The sequence below is a fragment of the Adiantum capillus-veneris genome, chromosome 11 (assembly GCF_014529385.1).
Source record: "Adiantum capillus-veneris isolate H3 chromosome 11, ASM1452938v2, whole genome shotgun sequence".
Lineage (NCBI taxonomy): Eukaryota > Viridiplantae > Streptophyta > Polypodiopsida > Polypodiales > Pteridaceae > Adiantum > Adiantum capillus-veneris.
The window spans coordinates 8243986-8268894 of record NC_140941.1 but is presented as its reverse complement, the minus strand read 5'-3'; positions in this window follow the sequence as shown (position 1 = coordinate 8268894).

Sequence of the window (24909 nt, the reverse complement as noted above, 5' to 3'; positions counted from 1 at the left end):
ACCTACAGTACATAAAGACCAATTTTGTGGAGAGAGTTTGGACGTATAACCATGAAAGTGAAGGAATATATAGGTATATTAATGGAAATCAATTCAACCTTTACTGTTGCTTAGAGCCTTACCCAGATGAGCTGACAGAATACAAGCTCTTATATGTCTATACATACGAGGTCGATCGACAATGGACATCTTTATTTGATGACAAGTATGGACGAGAATATAGAGCTGTAGAAAGCACAAATCCACGAACCAAATTAGATATGAGTGGATATTTGGTCAATGAAGGACCTCGGATACATCCACCAAACACACAAACTTCTAAGAGAATTCCAAAGAGGGGACCACCGCCTGGATTTCCTCCTAGAGCGATAACGAGAGATGAAACGATACCAGAGAGGAGTATGGTTCCATACTTTGCACCCCAAAGTATAAGACCATCTCAGCTAAGAAAATGGGTAAATAGAAAGTACAATGGCATAGGAGACCCATACGCCCATGTCTCGGCTTTCAAGCAAGTCCTACGAGAAGAACGAGTAGAGGACTTCCACACGCAGTATGAGGGTTTTGGACTTACATTGGGGGACAATGCACAAGCATGGTTTGAACTATTGAACTGGAGAGAGTTCACAACCATTGAGAAAATGTTGGATGAATTTGTTCAAGAATTCACCAAGAGAGGCATAAAACATAACACCCTTCCTAAGATTCAGGAATTTAAACAAGGCGAAACAGAAACATTGCGACATACAATACTGCGTTTCAAGCAATATGTTGCTAGATGTCCTACCCAAGAGTTACCCACGCCAGAACAGCAGATCCTATGCTTCATCAGAGGGCTTAGGAATGAGAATCTCCAAAAGGACATATACATGAAAAGATACCAAACCTTGGAAGAGGTGACCAAAGCGGAAGTTGACCTAGTTGATAATTGCAAATTCTATGAAGATGGTCAGAAGAAGATGAATGATGCGAGTGAGAAAAAGAAAACCGCTGATCTTGAGGATCAAAGAGGGAATCTAGGACAAAACCAAGTAAATGTTGAGGAGCAAATCATAGAGAATGTGATGCAACGCATCAACCACTCTGACAGAGTACCAGCCTATAGAGTTCCTCAACAACGAAGGTGCATGATATGTGGAGGGGACCATCCGATGCAACATTGTCCTGACTATAGACCTAATACTCCACCAGGGTTTGAGCATGTTATGTCTGAACCTCCTAGATATCATCCTGTAGCGGAACAAGTGTTCTTAAGTGAAATACCCATAGCTGCTAGAAATGCATATGTGAGTCATGATCTTCAAACAGAAATAAATGTGGTAGATCAGAGGCCACTTCAAGGTCAATATCAAGTATTTCCACAACAACCAATACGTCCATGTGACAGATGTGGTAGTAGTCATCACTTGATTAAGGATTGTCCACACCATGATATCATGATAAATGTATATTGTAATGAGTGTGCAATCACACATATGATTTTGAATTGTCCTAAGAATCCAAGAAAGAAAGGTAATATGCAACCACATGTTACCTTTCCTTCTACCAGCAAATCAGAGAAAGAACGAGCCGCAACAAAAGGAGAGACAACAACAACAACAGAGCAAGAAACAATTGCAAAAGAATAGGTGCTTAAACAACAAGAAGATGAAAGTAAGCAAGTTTCTCCAGTAAACGTTGTCACAAGAGCACAAGCAAAAGTGCAAGAGCAGAAGCCTACAGATGGAGAGACTAGTAAGAGTTCCAAAAGCCGTAGAAACTCTAGACGAGAGCAAGAAGGACTAGAATGAAAGCAAGACTAGAAAGGGAGAAAGGAGAAGAAAAGGCTGTTACAGCAGAGTTGGAAACAACTCAAGAGCAATAGACACAGCAAAGGGAAGTTGAAACCCTTAAACTAGCTGAAGCACCCAAGAGTGCTAGTTCAGGAGGATCTGTCCTAGTGGACAAAGTGAATGAGACTTTAGACGCAATTTTACAGGCTTATGAGGCTAGATTGGCAAATAGACAGACCTTAGAACAAAGATGGATGACTTATCCTTATCCTGAATTAGAGAACCAGAGGCTAGAAATGTGTAAGCAGCTCATTAAAACTGCTCAAGCATTGCTAGAACCACCTCCACCAGAAGTGAAGGATAGGATAGTCATCCCAGTGCACAAAGGCGAGAGCATTAAAGTAGATGAATTGCCTAGAGAAGAGGTAGATCATAGGGAAGAACCACTGCCAAGGTCGCAAGACTCGAGGGTAGTCCAAAATACAACAGATGAATCAATGAGGGATTTCCCACCCTATGTTCCTATAGTTGAGGAGCAGTGGCCAGAGGAGTTATGGAAGGCTGTCCGAGATGCCCAAAAAAGAGAAGAGGATGCTGGACCAGCACCATTGGACCAGCACCATTTCCTGAAATCACATTAGATAGACCACAAATGAGTGTTGATGCAAGGTCATATCATGGTGACGTAGGATTGATAGCCTCTGAAGACAGTAGACCTGCATCGTTAAGAACTTTGCCACAATACATGGGCGATTTTGAGGCAAATTCTGAGATTTTGAGAGTTCCATCACAGAGGCTAGGAGGGACAAAAGAATTGGACACAAAAGTTTGGACTGACTTGCTATCCACGCCAGTGAAGTGCACAATTACGTTGGCAGAACTTTTGAAAATGAGGCCAAGTATGTGGACGGATATAGGAAAATGCTTGGAAAAAATTGGGATCAAAAGCCCGTTAAGGTTCCTGGAAAAAGAGCTAGATGAGATTGAGAAACCTAGATCAAATGTAAGACCGGTATCTCTGAACAAAGTAGGAGAGTACTGTGAAGGAGAAGATGGTAATGCCACTTTGCCTGTCGAGTACAATGGGATTGAAACAAAAGCTATACTTGACAGCGGAGCAGGAATTTCCATAGCAACAAAACAAATATGCGAGAAATGGGGTAGGCCCGCCTTTAGAACAACCATAATAAAATTAAAGTTAGCGGATGGGTATGTGGAAAGACCCATGGGATTGCTAGAAGCGATAGTAGTGTCTTCTTGTGGTATAGAGTATGCGCATACTTTTGCCATAGTTGACTTTGTCAAGAAAAATAACTATGAAATCATCCTTGGAAGACCATTCATGAGGCAACTCAAGCTGGTACAAGATTGGGCTTATGATTATCTATACTTGAGACATGCTGAAACCACAACATGTGTAAATATGAGAAATCATAGTTACCAAGATGTAACTAGAACGCCCGTGGAAGATTTTGATTCTGCAACACAAAGTGGATCAACAGACCATCCGTGGATGGGCAAAAAGAAAGAAATCTAGATGTGCGGAGCATCGGAGTTTAGTGACTTTGGGAGAAATGAGAATGCCTTAGAGAGGGTCTTAGAAGATGATGCTTACATAAGAGAACCTTTTCTGGAAGAGGTGTTAGAACCGCTAGAGTGGACTCAGATATTGGCGACTTTGGATGTCTGTGTTAATGAGACCACACCAACAAAATTTTGCGATGAGAATGGGTATGACATAGTACCTAGAGGTTATGTGTGAGACAGATGAAGACAAATGACTCTATAGGTGATCCTGCTTGTGATTCATATAATGAAGGGTCAGATAGGCAAGAAGTGAATACCTCAATGATGTCTACAATATCATTGGGTGGTATTGCTACACTTGCTACAACGGAGGGAGGTATGACAACTATCCAAAGTGCTAGATGCAAATCACCACCACATGATGCATCTCTCACCACTGGAACCTCAGACGACAAGGAGTCTAGGCCAAAGATTGCTCAAGTCACTCAAGAGAACACAGGCAATCTAGTACCAAAGAAGATCAACTTTTTGCTATGTGCACAAGACGGAGTCAAGATGAATTTTATGGCAGAAATTGATACAAATTCCACGACTAATGTCATGTCATATGGCATGTGGTTACTTCTAGGTAAGCCAAAGCTTTATGATATTCAAATAAAGGTAAATCTCTCACCTGAAGTAGATGTTATAAGTATGGGGATTGCAGAAGCTACTCTCCAACTACACTCGCAGAATGTCAAAGAAAACTTCTTGGTGGTAGATTCTCGACAAATGGGAACACACTTGTTTTTGTCCAAGCCATGGGCACAAGTCTTTCAACAATGGTCATCACGACAAGCTATCAAGTGGCAACAGAGGTCAAGCCTACAACAGTTCAAAGATTCTTGGTTATTGAAAAAGGGAAAGCTAAAGTAAGCCCACACTCTCTAGCCCAACCAATGCAAGTGAAAGACAAAGCCTCTACATCAAAATCAAAACCATCAACAAAACAATGGAAACCCAAGCAAAAAGTCTATCAACCAAAGTTTCCATAGCCCGAAAGTCTCCAAAGGAAGTCAAAACAGGTCAAACAAGTGCTAGTATCCAAGGCACAGATTAAATTTAATGATCCAATTTGGATACAATCACAGGAACAACCTCAACAAGCAAAGGTAACAGGGTGGATCACATCAAGCGAGTCAATTATTGCACAAGGCTACAAGAAAGGAAATTCAGATGTTTGGGTCAACAAGCCCAAGATAACAGCCTGGCGATATCCATCCCATGACAACCACTCACTCAGGAATCAACAAAGCCGTCAACGTCAATCACATAACTCAACCAAGAGAAAGGACAGGTACAAAAAGCAAAAGAGAAGGTCTTCCACTGGACAAACCATACAACAAGTTTGGGTAATGAAATCAGAATTCTACCAGACTACCCAACAAAGTCAAGTGAAGATCACCTCCAAGCAAGTCCAAAGATTCATTCCAGTCAAGTTAGAAGCACAGGATTCTATGAGGGTAACTTTCAAATCTGGTTACCTAAGGTAGTAGCTTATCATGGAATCACCAAGGAAAAGCAAGAAACATCAAGAAATCAAGAGCAGCCACCCACTACACCCAAGAGTACTACAACCTATAGATGGATCCCTCGTCAATTACTACAAGTGCACGGCTTTTACAAAAGTAACAACCATATTTGGAAATTAAAGACAAGGTACCATCAAGTCAAAGTAGAAACAAGGAAAGTGGCAAAAGGACATCACACCAGGCCCAAGAACAATGTGGGTTCCAAAATCCGCGATTGAGGCTCAACAACAAGAAAGATACACAACTCCTTTACAGCCTCTTAACAACAAAAAGAAAGCAACAGTAAATGCGAAGGTCACAGTTTTGAAGAACACTATCTGGAAGAAGAAGACTTCATCAACCATTGCTTCAACATCAATACCTGTCTCATCAAGCAACCACAATTTTCTATCAAGGAATGAAGAGAAGATATATGCCAATGTATTGGACAACATGGCATCTCAAACAAAAACCAACGAGAAAGGCCTAAACATCCAAAGAATATGGAATTGTATTTCAGACCGCGATCAGGTAAGTCCAAGTCGCCATTAAACTTACATGGCATAAGAGTCTAGAGTCGGGCAGCTAAGCCACTAAATGAGCAAAGTGTCAGACCCAAGCTTCAAGTTAATATTTTTTTGTGGTCTATGAGTCTAGCTAATAGGTATAAGCTCAAGTTGGAAAGTTGAGCATACATAAAATCATGTCGCTCATGCTGGAAGAGGTGAGCATAAGAGTCAAAGTCCATATAATATATAAGGTGGAGAAGGCGGAGTAGTCAAAACAAAACACTCACGCACTTGACACAGTGAGGAAGAGTGAAAAACCTCGACAACGAAAACCCTTCTTGTGAGTAATGAAAGCTTTTGAAGCACTCATGCTATATGTTTTGATCGCTACACTAACTCCATGAAGAACCCATCAATACTCTTCTCTCGCACCGCATCTTGTTTAACATGCATAACTCTGTGCAAGCATATAGATGTCCCATCATTGGACATATGCATTAGGCACTCTTTTTTATTCCACCCATGCACTTACACAAACAAATGACGACGATGACCAAGCAAAAACAGGTTTTATAAGCCTTTGCTCAACAACAACGACTCTGACTTCAAGCTACTAACACTTATCCATGTATATCAAGCCCACACTAGTAGCCATATGGTCATATGTACTTTAACTCTGCATAACTCTATAACATCAGAACCTAAGTACATATAGCCTCGCATTTAATTATGACTAAAGACATTTTTTCCCACTGGGTTTTTCCCTTTAGTCTTATCCAGGTATCCAAGACCTTCATTTTGTATATACGATACATTTTACTTTTACTCTTTTATTTTCTATAACAACAAAAACAAGAAGAACCACGATATCCCCACACTACTAATTGCAAATCTACTGACAAGTCAAAAGGGAGAGGCCAAAAAATAGCTTGACAAAGCTTCAAGTCAACTTACAGGTAGAACTGCTAGATAACAACCACAGGAAAAGCAAACACTAGAGCTACAATGAAAACGACCTGCTGCACCAACAAGTCGATACAACCTCATGCAATTCAAGATAAAACAACCAATCAGAGGGGGAGAGCTCCATGCTTCAGATACACTACAGGTACAACTTCAAGGCAGCTTTAACATCACGCAAAGCAACCAATTGCATAAGAGGCTGCCACAACAACTTCAACCAACACCAAGACATCAAGAACTCATCCAGGCCAGCAAAGACATAGGGTCTTTTTGGGGATGACAAGAATTTGGAGGGGGAGAGTGTTGAAAGGACGCCCTTTCAACAACGTTTCCACAAAGATTCCATTAAGATTCCTCAAAGATTCTGTAACGATTCCACATGAAGATGGTGATGAAGTAATGAAGATGAAGATGGATGCTGCAACATGAAGATACGAGTTCATGGACGTCATTGAATATCCCGTTATTATTATTTTGAGCCATTACGGCCACTTTTGTAATGTTTACGGGAACCTCATATTTTAAATCGGCACTTGTATTTTGGCCGCAGATACTTGTAAAATGAGTAAAGCCAACTCAGTTTCTTGTAATTAAGCTCTGTAGAAGCCTAGGGACAATTCAGGTCATTTGACTGGACATTAGGTTTGAAGGCGGTATATAAGCTAAAATCTAAGGCTTTGTAAAACACATTACGTTATCTCAATTAATATACAGTCGTGGGTTCTGCAGCACACAGTAGTGAGCTTCACGCACACACACCGTCACGCACACTAATCACATTGCAGATATGAGAGTAGGAGCGTGTTAGCATCGAGGAGCTCTCCACGTTGGCGCAAGCAATGCAAGCCGAGGACCACATGGCGAGCCCGCCTGCTACGAGCTATATTTGGTCGTAAGTACCTCAAACGACATCCGTTCTGCATGATCGAGTAGTCGTTAGAATCAGGCCGAGAAGCTCTTCGTGTTGATGTCTTTGTAGATCAATTTCGGACACTTTGTAAATTGTTGTTTTGAGTCTATCGCGAGAGCAATTAGAGATCTTAAAGTTATGGTTTTCAGGGTTTAGGTGTTTGGCCATATAGGATATATCCTTGTGAGACTTGCCCTCCGATTTTGAGTCATTCTGATATGATTTGAGACTGTTTCGAGCTTGTAGTGTTTCGTAGGATGCGTTGTCTGTTTCTTTGCTTTAGGGTACTGTTGTGGTAGGATTAGTGACTGTAGAGTGTTGTTCGTGTCTTGCTCAGGATTGACAACCGAGAGATTGCCTCCATGCCCTAGTCGGGTCAGCTACGTCCTCGGATTGAGAGTTTGTTGGTATATGTTCTCGCTGTGCTCCATCATCCGTCGCGGCGTACCCGCTAACACCCAAGGTCTAAGCATTGGCAAGCTATCAAGAGGATTTTCCGCTACCTTAGTGGCACTTTACATCTTGGCTTGTTTTATCCCAAGGGAGGATCATTGCCGCCAAACTTACATGCTTTTTCGGACTCAGATTGGCCTGGTTGTTTTGACACGCGAGTGTCCACAAGTGGTTTTTGTTTCATGCTTGGCAGCTCATGTGTAATGTTTCCAGTTTCTGAAACCTTAAAAATTGTACAAAGCTTGTAAAATTAACCTGAAAACCACTGTTGAATGATTCAATCATGGCTGATATTGCTATTGTTGGAATCATAACCAGAGCTTTACTATGGTTCGTAATTTTCAGAATCAGAATCCGATAAAATCAGGAAAAGTTACGGGCCCTGAAAGGTTACACTAGGAATTCAATCAATTAATAAAAATTGGATGGTTTCAGTAATTATTATTAACAAAGACTTTCTTATCCTAAGGTTCTAGAATTAAATGATATTCCAATTTTCATCATTAAAAATCAGTAAAATCAACCAAAATCAATTCTAGAAGCTGTGGGGGCAGTGTGGAGCTGTGGGGAACCTGCTAGAGACAGAAATAGCAGTAGTTGGCGCTACCTTGAAGCTGGGGTCCTGCTTGAGGTGTCAAAACCTGTGAGGAACAACCAGGTATCGTGCAGCTCCGCCCCCATGATAGGAAAGATCCTAGAAAAATGCACATCAGGTTGTTTGAAGCTTACATGATTAATGAACAGTAGTTAAGGCCTGGTAACAGGACAAGTTCAATAATGAATGTATGTCAAATGCGGTTAAAAAGTCCAAGAGATTCCTTAATGATGCCAAAAATGAGTATGCTTGAAGTGAGCACAGATGGAAGATTATGATCTAGAACTGTAGTGCTTAAAGTGCTCTACCGGCCTCTCTTTACGGCTCGTCGATTGGAGCTACGATGAAGAAGTTATGGCAGTTCGAAGTTTGAGTCGATTGCGGATCTGTACCGGATTGGGAAACTGCAGCTAAGGTGACAGAAATGAAAAGAATGCAGGGTCTTAAAGTGCTCACTTTGTGGAGCACATCGATCTTTTCATTTCAGTGATCGGAGTCCCGGTTGCCAAGATATTGGTCGTTAAATATTCACCGGGGGCGGGTTCCGTACCGGTCCGGTCGGCTCGGTTGGTGTCTCAGCTCGGAATTTCTCTCTTTCGTCCCGGTTGGTGTCTCAGCTCGGAATTTCTCTCTTTCGTCCAGGTTTTGGAATGCATGGAGTAGTAATTGATTTGAGGAGTATCACGTTCTAGATGTCGTCTCTTGGAATGCAATGATTGCGTGTTACACCTAACAGAAGGAGGGCATGAAAGCTGGCTATTTTCAACAAATGCAAAGACGGATAACTCTCCAAAGGCAATCACTTAAACTTGCATCTAGCATGCTTTTGGCAAGGTCGGCAACACTAACATAGGCACAAGACTCTCGATGACAATGTCGGGCGAGGGGGGCTGCAGAAAGATGTTATTAATGGCAATGCTTTAATCGGTATGTATGCCAAATGGGGAGGTGCCAAAATTTCCGAGTGGCTGAAATTGCCTTGGCCGATATGTATGCCAAATTTTTCCCTTTCAAGGGCCATAATATGGCCGACCTTAAGGGGGCATGGCCGCTCGCCCAAGCCACTAAGGGCCGCCCAAAGACAATCAAGCCCATGACCTTAAATAAAATGGCCACCCAAATTCAATAGGGGCTTAAGTGTGAAGCCAAGCAAGGAAAAGAAAGGCGAAGCCTGAGGGAGACGACGAGCAGAGCGCAGGGGAAAGAGGAAGACTTGCGCCGACCACAGGGGGCATCGAGCGATGTCCAGCAAGAACCGAAAAAGCAAGAACTTGCTAGCGCGCATCATTTTGGTACTGATCTTGGAGGATTTGGTGCTGCTCATCCCCGTCAGTTGCCATGTCATTGGGCCGACTCCCGCACCACGTCAATGACGCCCGGCACCACTGCTAAGGGAGGGCACATGCTATTAATAGCGGGACACTTTTTGCATGAGAGTGTTGGCAAGAAAACGAGGAAGGGGGTAAGCAAGGGCAAGCTCTCTCTCTCTCTCTCGATCTCCAATCCAAGCAAGGGCTAGTTCTCTCAAAGGACGAGGAAAAACTTGGCGAGAAGGCGAACTCTCTCTCAATCTCCAATCCAAGCAAGGCGAGTTCTCTTTCTCTATCTATCTCCAATCCAAGCAAGGTGAGCTCTCTCTCGTGATAGATCTCGGCAAGGCTTAAGCAAGGGCTTTGCAACCAAGGCAACCAAGGAGACTCTTTATCATTGGCTTAGGCAAGGAGAGATCAACAAGGGCTTGTAAGCAGTCATAGGAGAAGAAATAATCTTTGGCATAGACAGTGATTGAAGACAAATCAAACAAATGGAATCGACACAATAGGATTTTCCTCCTCAGCAGAGCAGGAAAATTAGTTTAATTATCTCTTTTTGATGAATTGCGGAGCCGTTAACAGCCCAGAGTGATCTGTAATGGGAGTTTAAGCTCCTAAAATGTCATTAGCACTTATTCAATGGTGTCATTAACGACACTTCTTCTTGATTGCGTATCACTTTCGCCGGTGCTACCAATTTTCAAGCAAGTTTTGTGCGTCGATAGTATTAGCAAGTAATTAATTTTCTGTTGTATTGTGCGGTGTGACACTTTTTTGCTCTCAATTTTTCCACAGCCAGCAGCCTAGTGCTGACCTGGCTCAAGTTTCGAACACTTATCCCCCAACACCTGGTGAACTTGACGCGAACCCGAGCCGGGGTGGGAAAATTGTTGAAGCATATGTCTACACCACAAGAAGCATCCATGCAACAGATGATGCTGTAGTTTGCAGAATACATGCAACAGCAACAGGCTGCCCAACAACAACATAATTTGCAAGAGCGGATTCGTAATGCTCATCAAAATGTTATGGAAAGGGTGCAATGGTTTGAGGGCCGAGATATTTCAAAATTTTGCAATTTGTATGAGCACTCTATGGAAGATAATGGTATTGAAGACCAGGATTCAGTGGAAGGATTTCATCTGATTGCAGTGCCGAAACTTAGGGCCCGGATTAAAAAAATTCAAGCGGCTCAAGGGCCGAACTGGCAGGATTTTAAGAAGGCGCTGCAAGATGAATAATTTCTGGAGCATTCTCAACGGGTGACTAGACAGAGTTTTGCAAAGTGGGTGCAGAAGAAGGGTAAAAATTTATTTGCAAGAGAACTGTTGCGAGAGTTTGAAAAGAAGTTTGATCAGTTATCATCAGCAGAACAACGTTCCTTGAGGGATCCAAAGGTGGAATTGTTTATCCAAGCTGCTGATCCTAGACTACACAAGAATTTGGTGCAATTATTGGAGGATCCCGCAGGAGAATTGGGATTGACATCAGATTAGAAAATAGTCTCTGAAGCTGTGAACATGATCGTAAAACGACAGAAGCGAGTTGATAAGCAAATCGTGAGCGAGGTACTAGACGATGATGAAGAAGAGACTAAAGAGAAGCCGCCATCTACAGTACCCAAAGTGGAGGGGCCTGTTCTTGACGACCTGGTTGAAGGTATTCAACAACTAAATTTGAATTTTAAAACTATTCAATTTGAACTAGCAACAGCAACCACCACGTAAAATTTGGGATCGATGCATGTGGTGCGATAGTGAAGACCACAGGTTTGTGAGAGAGTGTGATGAGTTTGATGAAGCTTATAAGAAGAATGTGGTTTTCTGGAAAGACAAGAAGATTCATCTCAGCGCAACAGGGGAAATGCTCCGCTTGAACTTTGGCAGAGGCGGAATGAAGAAGATAGTGGAGGAAATACAACATAATGTTGCCCTTGTGGAAGCAGCTACATATGGGCTGCAAGTTTGTGGTAAGGTAGATGATGATGGTAGAGGTGCAAAGGGCCAGTTGTGGCCATATGCTCTAAAGACAGCAGAAGCAGGTAAGGTAACATACAGGAAGTTACGACAGGTGGGGATTTCAATTCGAGAAACCACTAGGTGGACCGATCTAGTGGATTCTCTTTCGGTATATGCTTATATTGCTAAAGCTCAAGCCAATGAAGCTATGGTGGAAGAGAAGCGGAAAAGAGATGAAGAGGTGGCTGGGGCATCAAAAAGGCCGACGAGATCTAGCAATAAGAAAGAAGAAGTGCCAGCTCCTAAACCTGCTCCGGAGGTGGTTATGGAAGAGGCTCCGAAGGACAAGAAGCAAGGTAAGCCTAAAGGACCCTCGTATAAACTCAAGTCTGATATTGAATTAGCTACAGATTTGAAGAAATTTTTTGAAGAACGTATCCTAAATAGTAAAGTGGAGCTCACATTGGGGGATATTCTTGGAATTGCTAAGCGCGAGTTCCACGAAGAGATCATCAACATCATAAAACGAAAGCGACAAGTACTGAGTGATCAAGAGTTAGATCCAGTTAAAAGCCAAGTGGTTCATCACATTGAAGCAATTTTGGAAGACTATGAAGAGTATGTAGTAGATCTTGAAGAAGAAGAGCCAAAGCCTGTGGTGGTTCCAAGCCCGATTGTACCTGAGGTAAGAAACATGCATTTTAATGACGACGGTGAAGATGAAAAAGTTATACCCAAGAGTCACTTTTCGAGGACTCATTGGGCAAGAGCAACGACAGAAACAGTGGTAAAGCTTGGCGACATTGAGGAGCCGGTCTTAGCCCTCATAGACCATGGGTCAGAAATCAATCTCATGGCAAAGAATTGCACCAAAAGGGGAAGTGGCCTATTGATGTAGATCACAGGTGGCAGATTCGAGCTGTCAACATGCTTCCTGGAGATCTTTACGGTGCATGAGCAAATGTTAGGGTAGCTATTGGGGATGTCTGTGATGAGCAAATTTTTTTTATACAGGAGCATTCCTCCTACCCATTGATTCTGGGACAACCCTACATTACGGCTGTGCGGATGGAAACTAAGGTGCTAGATGATGGCTCGGCCTATGCCAGGGTTCGAAGCCGAGATGGTAAGAAAGCGGTTCAATTTCTAACTGTATGTGTTGATCATGCTAGAAACAAAGACAGTTTACATGATCCTCCAATGCCAAAGATACGTAAGGAGTTTAAAGAGCAAAGATTTTCTCAGGATTTTCTTGGCGTGCCACTATAAAGCGGGACTATGGTGGTGCAAGTGAGGAGAAGTTCTCGCAAAGAGAAACCTTCTCTTCAGGATTTCTAGGGTTGACATCTGAGGGTTCAGTATCTTACAAGAAATTTAATGATTTAACTAAGTGGGAGAAACAATATGTTTCAAGCATTCAAAGTGACTTGAAGGGATGTGATGTGCTAGAACCGGATGATGTTATATTAGGAATCTTCAAAGAGATCTCTTATGTTGATACTATGTCAAATCTTGAGGATACCAAGCAGAACAGGTTAGAAAGTGAAACTAAAGTTGTTAAAGTGTACTCAATGGACATGTATGAAGAGCTGGACATATACAAGGCACTTATGCATATTGAGGATGACTTGGATAAAGAAGTTGAAGCACAGGTACCGATGAATTACAAGACAGTTGCAAAGAAAGTGAGACCTGTGGCTACACCTCTACCAGAGGGAATTGATGAAGTAATTAAAGAAGCTTCTCGACATCCTATGCTCAGAAATCCTAAGAACATTGGGCACAAATTCACTAAAGAGACATTGCAGCAGTTGAAGGTGGGACAAGATGGTTTTCTCAACGAAGAGGAAATCAAGTGTTTTCAAGGTATGCTCAAAAAACATGGTAAAGATTTTGGCTTTGAGCCAAGTGAGATTGGGTGTGTGGATACAAGTGTTGTTGCACCTATGGTTATATTCATTGTTCCTCACATGCCATGGAGCTTATGTCCTATTCCAGTTCCTAAAGCTCACTTGCCAAAGCTTATCAATTTGCTTAATGAGAAGATACAAATGGGAATCTTGGAACCACCATGTGCACCATACTCTAACCGATGGTTCACTGCTCCGAAGAAAAATGGTACTTTAAGGTTTATACAGGATATGCAGCCTGTTAACAAGGTAACAATCCGCAATGTGGGTATCGGCCCAATTGTGGATGAATTTGCTGAGGCTTTTGCAGGTAGGTCAGTTTACTCTATGGTTGATTTTTATTCTGGATATGATCAATTTCAGTTAGCTTTGGAGAGCAGGGATCTTACTACGATGCGTACACCTCTCGGATTGGTAAGGATGTGCACTCTCCCACAGGGTGCTACTAATTCTATAGCTCGTATGATGAATGGCATGAATAAGGTATTAAGGGACTTTATCCCACATGTTACTATGCATTTCATTGATGATCTACCGATTAAGGGTTGTGAGGAAGGCTCAAAAGATGAGGTAAAAGATCAGAGGGGGTGCCGACAATTTTTTGCTCAACATATTGCTGACTGTGATGCTATTTTATCCAAGCTTGAAGAAGTTAAATTAACACTTTCAAGGAAAAAATCAACTTTTGGTGCCAAAGAGGTTCTAATTGTAGGGCACATGTGCAGTCCAGAAGGTAGAAGGCCAAGTCTGGCTAAAGTTGAAGCTATTCTAAAGATGAAGAAAACGTGCTCTTCGGTTACTCAAGTTCGTCGGTTTCTGGGTGCATGTGTTTTCTATCTTATTTGGCTGCCACATTTTGCTCATGTTGCAGAAGTGCTTTATCAAACTGCTGAGAAAAGGTAAAAGATTTGTTTGGGAAGAAGTTCATACACAGGCTATCATGAAATTAAAGAAGATGCTTCTTGAGGCTCCGACCTTGAGGAAAGTCGACTACAAATGCGGAAGGCATGTAATTTTAATGGTTGACAGATATTGGATGGGCTATAGGTCAAGATGATGAAGAAGGTAACAGGTATGAGTTTCGATTTGGAGCAAAAGTGCTCAATGCTCGCCAAAGAGGCTACCCACAGGTTAAGAGAAAACTTTGGGACGATGCTACTACTCTAAGTTCTGATAAAGAATACTTTATTGGAGCTTCAGTCGTGGTAGAGAAAGAGTGCTTGCCACTAATAGGGATGATTGCAAATTGCTCTACTCCAGATATTGCTATGCTACGATGGATAGCCTATATTAAATCTCTTAATCCTAAATTTTGTCATATTGCAGGTAGAGATAATCCTGTTGCAGATATGTTATCAAGAGACAGATTTAAAGATGAAGAAGAGATGATGACCACAAGTGATGATGTTGGCTTGAAGTTCTATTCGTCTTCTTATCTGCATGCAAATTGTAGCAATATTGCTCATACTTTTGAGGTATTTTCTGAAGAGTTCTATGAAGGAGAATGGCTTTTGATTGGTCGCTACCTTAGCACTCTTACTAAGCATGAAGGGTGGATGAATCAAGAGTACAAAAAGATCAGGAAGAAAGCTTACGACTATTTTCTGAAGGATGGGCATTTATGGAAGCAGCCAAAACGCCCTAAAGGAGTACCGCAACGGGTTGTTTGTGATAAAGTGACTCAACAGCAGGTTATCAAAGAGTTTCATGAAATTTTATGGGCTGGATAGAGAGGGGTCTGGGCAACTTTTGTCAAGATTAAGGATCGTTACTGGTGGAAAGGTATGTAGAAATATGTGGCTCAGTTTGTAGAGACTTGCCTAATATTCCAACAATATTCTAATGTACGGAATAGAGATGGATTGCAGCCCACCTATCAGCTGGCTATGCACTACAAGTGGGTGGTGGACCTGATTACCATGCCAGTAGGTGTCTGGCAGATGTGGTATATTGTTTTTGCCAGAGAGGATCTTACTAATCAGGTGGAAGGCAGAGCTTTGCGTACCAAGGCTACCAGTTCCGTATGCAAGTTCTTGCTTGAGGATGTTATTTCCAGGTATGGATGTGTTCGTAGAATTACTGCTGATAGAGGAGATCTTGATGCAGATGAAGCTCGAGATTTCTTTTCTCGCTTGGGCATTAAGTTGGCTCTCACTAGAGCATACAATCCAGAGGGTAATGGTAAAAGTGAAAGAGGGCATCCGCCTATTGTTAAAGCTTTAGCAAAGGCATGCCAGGGACATATTGGTGATTGTCCTAAACTCCTCCGATTTGCTTTATGGGCTGATCGAACTACACATAGTTCTGTTACAGGTTTTATGCCATTTGAGAGAATGTATGAGCAAAAACCCATTATGCCTACAAAGGAAGCGGTTATCTCTTGGACCATAATGCCATGGGAAGAAGGTATCTCTACAGAAGATTTGCTTGCATTGCGCATACTCCAACTTGAGAGACGTCAAGAAGATATTGAACAGGCTAAAATAATGCTTAAGGAAGCAACGTTGAAGAACAAGGCAGCGTTTGATGATAAGCACAGACTACGACCTCGTGCAATTAAAGACGGGGATTGGGTCCTTGTATATGACAGTAGCCTAAAAAACAAGTACACTGCTATGCGGAAAATGTTTTGGACCATATGTAGTACTTCATGTTTATGATAATGCGACCTACAAGTTATGCGAGCTTGATGGCACTGAGCTCAAGGTGCCTATTGCAGGGAAAAGAGTTAAGTTGTTTAAGCAACGAGATGGTGAGATTAATATTGGAGACTTCAACACAGATCAACCTCCTGAAGACAATGTTATGTATGCATCAGACGATGAGTCTAATGATGCTCTTGATGATGCCAGGGACATATTGGTGATTGGCCTAAACTCCTACCATTTTCTTTATGGGCTGATCAAACTACACATAGTTCTGTTACAGGTTTTATGCCATTTGAGTTAATGTACGGGCAAAAATCCATTATGCCTAAAGAGGAAGCGGTTATCTCTTGGACCATAATGCCATGGGAAGAAGGTATGTCTATAGAAGATTTTCTTGCATTGCGCATTCGCCAATTTGAAAGGTGTCAGTAAGATATTGAACAGGCTAAAGTAATGCTCAAGGAAGCAAGGCTGAAGAACAAAGCAGCGTTTGATGGTAAGAACAGACTAGGACCTCGTGTTATTAAAGATGAGGATTGGGTCCTTGTATATGATAGTAGCCTGGAGAACAAGTACACTGCTATGCAGAAAATGTTTAAACGATGGTTTGGACCATATGTAGTACTTCATGTTTATGATAATGCGACCTACAAGTTATGCGAGCTTGATGGCATTGAGCTCAAGGTGCCTATTGCAGGGAAAAGAGTTAAGTTGTTTAAGCAACGAGATGGTGAGATTAATATTGGAGACTTCAACACAAATCAACCTCCTGAAGACAATGTTATGTATGCATTAGACGATGAGTCTAATGATGCTCTTGATGATGCTTTATAAGTACGGTTGGCAGATCGGAGGCTCTGCAGGTTCAGAGGGGGTGGATGTCGTGCAGCTCCGCTCCCATGCTAAGAAAAATGCTAGAAAAATGCACATCAAGTTGTTTGAAGCTTACATGATTAATGAAGAATAGTTAAGGCCTGGTAACAGGACAAGTTCAATGCTGAATGTATGTCAAATGCGGTTAAAAAGGCCAAGAGATGCCTTAATGATGTAGAAAATGAGTATGCTTGAAGTGAGCACAGATAAAAGATTGTGATCTAGACCTGCAGTGCTTGAAGTGCTCTACCGGCTTGTCTTTACGGCTCATCGATTGGAGCTACGATGAAGAAATTATGGCAGTTAGAAGTTTGAGTCGATTGCAGATCTATACCGGATTGGGAAACTGCAGCTGAGGTGACAGAAATGAAAAGAATGCACGGGCTTGAAGTGCTCACTTTGTGGAGCACGTCGATCTTTTCAGTTCAGTGATCGGAGTCCCGGTTGCCAAGATATTGGCTGTTAAATATTCACAGGGGCCCGGTTCCATACCGGTCCGGCCGGCTCGGTTGGTGTCTCAGCTGGGAGTTTCTGTCTTTCATCCAGGTTTTGGAATGCATGGAGCAGTAATTTCTTTGAGGAGTATCACGTTCGAAATGTCGTCTCTTGGAATGCAATGACTGCGGGTTACACCTAACAGAATCAGGGCCAGAAAGCTGGCTATTCTCAACAAATGCAAAGACGGATAACTCTCCAAAGGCAATCACTTAAACTTGCATCTAGCATGCTTGTGGCAAGGTCCGCAACACTAACATAGGCACAAGACTCTCGATGACAATGTCGGGCGAGGGCGGCTGCAGAAAGATGTTATTAATGGAAATGCTTTAATCGGTAAGTATGCCAAATGGGGAGGTGCCAAAATTGCCGAGTGCTTGGAATTGCCTTGGCGGATATGTATGCCAAATGTTGCCCTTTCAAGGGCCATAATATGGCCAACCTTAAAGGGGCATGGCTGCCTGCCCAAGCCACTAAGGGCCGCCCAAAGGCAATCAAACCCATGACCTTAAATAAAATGGCCGCCCAAATTCAATAGGGGCTTAAGTGTGAAGCCAAGCAAGGAAAAGAAAGGCGAAGCCTGAGGCAGTGACGAGCAGAGCCCAGGGGGAAGAGGAAGACTTGCGCTGGCCACAGGGGGCATCGAGCGATGTCGAGCAAGAAGGGAAAAAGTCAGAAGTTGCCAGCGCGCATCATTTTGGTATTGATCCCGAAGGATTTGGTGCTGCTCGTCCCCGTCAATTGCCACATCATTGGGCCGACTCCCGCACCACGTCAATGACGCCTGGTGCCACTGCTAAGGGAGGGCACACGCTATTAATAGCGGGACACTTTTTGCATGCGAGTGTTGGCAAGAAAACGAGCAAGGGGGTAAGCAAGGGCGAGCTCTCTCTCTCTATCTCCAATCCAAGCAAGGGCAGGTTCTGTCTCTCTTGTATTGAAGGGTGACGAAAAGCTTGGCAAGAAGGCGAGCTCTCTCTCAATCTCCAATCCAAGCAAGGCGAGTTCTCCCTCTCTATCGATCTCCAATCCAAGCAAGGCGAGCTCTCTCTCTCGATAGATCTATGCAACGCTTAAGCAAGGGCTTTGCAATCAAGGCAACCAAGGAGACTCTTTATCATCGGCTTAAGCAAGGAGAGATCAACAAGGGCTTGTAAGCATTCATAGGAGAAGAAATAATATTCGGCATAGACAGTGATTGAAGACAAATCAAACAAATGGAATCGACACAATAGGATTTTCCTCGTCAGCAGGCAAAATAGTTTAATTATCTCTTTTTAATGAATTGTGGAGCCGTTAATGGCCCGGAGTGATCTGTAATGGGAGCTTAAGCTCCTAAACTGTCATTAGCATTATTTAATGGTGTCGTTAACGACACTTCTTCTTGATTGCGTATAAGTTTCGCCGGTGCTACCAATTTTCAAGCAAGTTTTGTGCGTCGATAGTATTACCAAGTAATTAATTGCTGTTGTATTGTACGGTGTGACAATTTTTCGCTCTCAATTTTTCCACAGCCAGCAGCTCGGTGCTGACGTGGCTCAAGTTTCTAACACTTATCCCCCAACACCGGGGCCCATAAAAACTATAAAAAGACCCCCTTTCCTTCATAAAAATGTAGACTCGGAGCCTTGACACACTCTATCTCATCTAGAGAGACCGCTATGCAGAAATCATTAGAGATCAAAGTTGGTTACATTAAATGGTAATTAGCCTAATCCTTCTTAATTAGCAAAGCTAGGTTAACCTATTTTCTTAATAAATTAAACATTAATCCTATGTATACTCAAAAACCCTCTCTTAATTAAATATTCTTTCTTGATTTTTGTAATTAAGCTTAGCAATATTAGGCTAATTAATTATTATATCATATTAGGGCTAAAATTATCCATATTAACCATATATTAATGGGAAATATAATAATTAAGTTTAGATTATGTTGAGATAATTATCAGAGCTGGAATAGACTGTCATTAAGCTAGAAAAATTATCTTGTATTTTTTTGAGTAATTTTCATAAATAATTAAGAAGAATTACACTATTTTTTAGAGAAAAATAAAGGGAAAAATAAGCAAATAGATTAAACATGCTTTGAGTTATTTATCAGGGGTTAATCACATCTTAGAAAACCCATGATAATTATGTTAACCTCAGATAATTAATTTACCTAATTATTTTAGGAGAATTACACTGTTTTTAGGATAAATTAAAATGGGTAAATTAGCAAATTGTTTCAAAATGCTTTGAGTTATTTATCAGAGGTTAATCCCATCTTGTGCAACCCATGATATTTATGTTAAGCTCAGGTAAATAATTTACCTAATTATCTTTGCAACATTACACTATTTTAAGTACAAATTAAAAGACAGAAAATAACAAATTGATTCAAAATAATTTGAGTTATTTATCAGAGGTTAATCACATCCTAGGAAACCCGTGATAATTATATTAAGCTCATATAACAAATTTACTTAATTATTTTAGTAGAATTACACTATTTTTAGGAAAAACTAAAGAGAGAAATTAGCAAATTGATTCTAAATGCTTTGAGTTATTTATAAGAGGTTAATTACATCTTAGGAAACTGGTGATAATTATGTTAACCTCAAGTAATTAATTTACCTAGTTATCTTAGCAAAATTACACAGTTTTTAGGACAATTTAAAAGGGAGAAATTAGCAAATTGATTCTAAATGCTTTGAGTTATTTATTAGAGGTTAATTACATCTTAGGAAACCCGTGATAATTATGTTAACCTCATGTAAGTAATTTACCTAATTATATTAGCAAAATTACACTGTTTTTAGGACAATTTAAAAGGGGAAAATTAGAAAATTTATTCTAAATTCCTTGAATCATTTATCAGAGGTTAATTACATCATAGTAAATTGGTGATAATTATGTTAACCTCAGATATTTAATTTACCTAATTATCTTAGCAGAATTACAGTATTTTTAGGACAATTTAAAAGGGAAATATTAGTAAATTGATTGTAAATGCTTTAAGTTATTTATCGGTGGTTAATCACACCTTAGAGTACTCGTGATAATTATGTTACCATCAAAAAATTAGTTAATCTAATTATCTCAGTAAAATTATATTATTTTTAGGGAAAAATAAAAGGGAGAAAATAGTAAATAAATCCAAAAACCTTTGATATAATTACCAGAGGTAGAACACACCTTGAGAAATACATGATAAACATCCCAACCTCAAATAAATAGTTGAAATACTTATCCTCATTAAAAATAACCGATTTTGAGTATAGAATAGAATTGAGTACAAAATCACTATTGAAGGTTGGGAAAATTACCTCAGCATTAATGGTTGGTATAACAAATTACTATCAGCAAAATTTTGGCTACATTAGACCATAATTATAGGAGGGAAAGGTTATAAATCAAATTTATGAAAATTCCTAAAAATAAAACATATCAAATTACATTTTAGGGTGAGTAATCCATTAGTCGTTCGATAGGAATTATAATTTACTAAGATTAAATATAAATATAGACTAAGGAGAACCCTAGTCAATTAGATTCCCTAATTAAATGGTAATTACGGAAAATTACTTATAGTACAAGGAAGTTACAGGAGGAATATCTCATCCAATTAACTATCAAGGATACCTACTTACTCCATAAATTCTTATTTTTGGGTAAAAAGGAAAAAAAAGAGATTATTTAATCAAACTTCTAATCCATTAAGTCTTTTTATAATGCTGCCGATATGGCTCCAAAGAGAACCAGAGGAAATCCTCTTACCGAGGAAGAGGATATTAGCAACAAAAGAAATAAAGCCACTATGACCATGAGGCTGGGTCTAGCCATAGGCCAACGGAGGAAAGCCCAAAAACACATGGACGAGCAGTCCCAGGTGGATTTCTATTTTGTTCACTTAAAATATTTTAAAGTTCATTTTTAAGTTAGGATTGCATACGTAAGGTTAGGAAGGATAAACTGGCTGTAAATGGAAGGTAACTTCTACGAAATCAACGAGCAATGATTGTAAATAGGAAAGAAATGATTGGGTTATGACTGATTGACCTAGGAAAGAAATGTTTGACCATCCTTAAGACAGCTTGTCTCAAGACACCTCTGATTCCTTGGAAATATTTTACTCCAGGTAATGAGTAATGATGGCGATTCCGCCATGGATGAGTCAGTTTCCTCAGCGCGCATGGAGTCTTTACCCCGTGCTTGTTTGTGTTTATGGATATTACTTAAGATTTCAAGTTTATCCTAGAGGAACCACCCAATTTTCTGGGCAGTCGGTTGGCATATGGGTGCCTGGACTTTGGGTGATGGCTTTTTCCACCACGGTTTTTATAAATAAGGAATGGGTGCCATTTTTTCACCCTTGTATAGGTGGTCTTGAGACAAGCCAGTACTGGTAAGAGATACTTCAGAATGACAGTACCTTGTCTTAAGTCTAAAGATCTGAAAGAATGTCTTCAATACTGTTTTCAAAGGTTGTCTTGATGAAATTCAGTTGTGTGAAAGTTAAAAGGAATCATTGTTTTAATTGTGAAAAGAATGTGATACTAATTAAACAACACAGAAATCATGTGTGAGTGCGGGGTGGTAAGTGGGGATTGACTAAGTTTTTCAATCATGGACGGGTGGACCTGGTTAGTTAGGTAGCTATCCATTCCCGCGCTGTAAATCGTTCATAAACTTCTTCACTTGAAAGGGGAATCCACCAACGACTGTGCCCTCACACATGTTAGGGGGAAAAAAGCATTGGCTAAGGAAACCTTAATCTAATGATGGAAGTTATAGGGCCAGAATAGTTTAGTCTTTTTTATTATGGTCCCGTTTCCACTGCGAGACAAGACTAGGTCTCTTTCTAGGGCTATAGACCTAAACCATTGTCAATGGTAAGGGTGAATTCCTTGTAATTTTTCTTGTTTAAGGACTCTGACTTTAGTAGGCCTAGAGACTTGTCGATGGTCCCATCCCGTTTTGGTGTCGGCGGGTTTTGGGGACCTTACATCATGTCTATCATGCCGCATCACTCCAGGGGGGATTTCTTAGCATATACATGTGGTAGTGATGTGTGTGAACACACTAGGGCCGCCGGGGCATTTTTTCCCTCTTTAGGAGATTTTTCCCCCCATGCATTGCATATACTCCCATCACTCTAGGGCTATGTATACTTCCATAGCACACTAAGTAATACACTCTCATTTGTGTGCTTTGAGTTTCCTTTGTCTTCTTCAAGCTGTGTGTGTTAATTTGAAAACCGAATTCCAACTTGGTGGACTCCTCTTCCAAGTGAAGAAGTTTTCTAAATGGTTTTAGAAGATGCCGCAAAGATTTCCTTCGCCTCATTTCGTTGCCCTCACCTTCTCTTGCCCTCAGGCCTCGTCAACTCGGCCTTGCATGCCTGCTGCCTTCGATCCATCCCCGACTTCTCCCAAAAACTCAATACATTTTGCGCCATCTTGTGAGGTTCACATCATATGGCTATGGAGCATGAGAGAGAGAGAGAGAGAGAGAGAGAGAGAGAGAGAGAGAGAGAGAGAGAGAGAGAGAGAGAGAGAGAGAGAGAGAGAGAGACTCCTTCCATGTGCTCTGCACCACCTTGCATCTTGCGAAGGTCATAGACGGTTGCATTTGAGAAAGGCCTTCACTTTCTGTCAGCATGTGGCTTGCAGCCACAAAAAGAGACAGACATAGAGAGGGAGAGAGAGAGAGAGAGAGAGGGAGAGGGAGAGCATCTGCGTCATCGGGACATACTTTTTCCTTTAGTATTAGTGAAATTATCTAATTATCTTTTAAGCAATCACATATACTCCTCCAGGCATATCCCTATCCTCGTTTCAGGACTTGGGTATCCTAACTCCTCCGTGTGGAGGCGGCGCATTGACACAATTTTCAATTCTCATTTTTTTAAATCTTGTGTGGGAAATGCTTACAAAAATAATCTACTCTAGATTCTTTTTAAATCAATAATCCGAGAAGTAGAATAAAGGTCTAGCTGATGAGGACAGTTGCGGAATAGCCCATTTACGTTCCTAGCCTTTCCAAGGTACCTTTTTACCAAACAATTAGAAGAGATCCTTAATTAAAGCACATCCTCCTCCATTATCCGGATCCCTTCATGGATCAATTTTTCTTCCTCCTTTTTTCGTATGCATCGGGCCTACCCGAACTAGGCTAATTTCCATATGCATCCGTGGATCCCTATCACCCGATCGAGAACTTTTTTGATAGGGGTGGCATAAAGGAGTGTTGGGGAATCAGGGATAAATTTTATAAAGTTCATTATCATCTGGTTCTCTTGCTGCATTATCTACCTGGTAATATGAACCAGATGAAATAAACTTTTTAAATGCATCTCTTGCTCTCTGAACGTCATTTGTTGACTGTTGGTCGCATTATTTTTCAATAATGCTCTGAGTCATCAATCTAGCACACCTCTGGCACTCTGCATTTGAATCAGTATTTCTTTGATTTAAAGGTGTATGTGTTGGGATGCGAGGTTTTGTTGCATCTCTTGTGTGAACAATCTCTTCCACATAGAAAAGCCTTATGTATCAAGCCATGTGACTCTTGTGTAAAGAACAACCACTTTTATTTGTGCACAGGCAGCCACATCTTATACCCATGTGTCAAAAGGTTGTCTCTTTTGTATAAGCCTATATAGAGGCACATTTTTCTCAATAGTATCAAGTCTATCTTTAGCAAGTATACTCTATATTGTATTGTGCAATAGTTTCTCTCTCAAGCTCTACACTAGCCTCTCCAAGCATGCCATTGGCATGGATGGCACACTAACCTATCCACCATAACCCTAACAATTGGTATCAAATCTTGCAATGTGATTAGTATCTTCTAATCCCACAAATCGATCCGCATCTACTAACCCCTTCTATGCTAAATCTTGTGAGTTCCCTCTTGCTCACAAGATTGGATCAATTGCTTAGCATTTGCAGTTAGTGTACTACTAATTACACTATTTTTGGGCACATTCTTGGTGTATGCCTTGAGCCACTACCCTTGATAGAGTGATTAAAATAGATTATATGCTTAATTAGCACTCATCTTAGCTTAATCCAACTTTGTGTGCTCATTAGTTGTTGGCTGCAATTGAGTCATCATAGGTTCAGTTTTTTGGTTAATTTATGCTAATTATTCTCCATTTTGCATTGATTTTATGTGTTTTTTGTTTCATTTTATTGCCTATGTACAATTCCCATTTCAATTTAACAACTGTACTCTTTAAAAGAGATTTCAAGGGACTTTCAACCTCTAGATTTGGAGGAGATTATCTCTCCTAATTTGTGTGTGTGTGTGTGTGTGTGCACGCACGTGCACTTAATAGTGGTGGGAACCACTTTTATTTTTAGTACAAAAGATGAAGGCCAGACCACAAAAGACGAAGGACACATGTGGGATAGCATCTTTTGCAGTAAGGAAGCGCTCTCGAG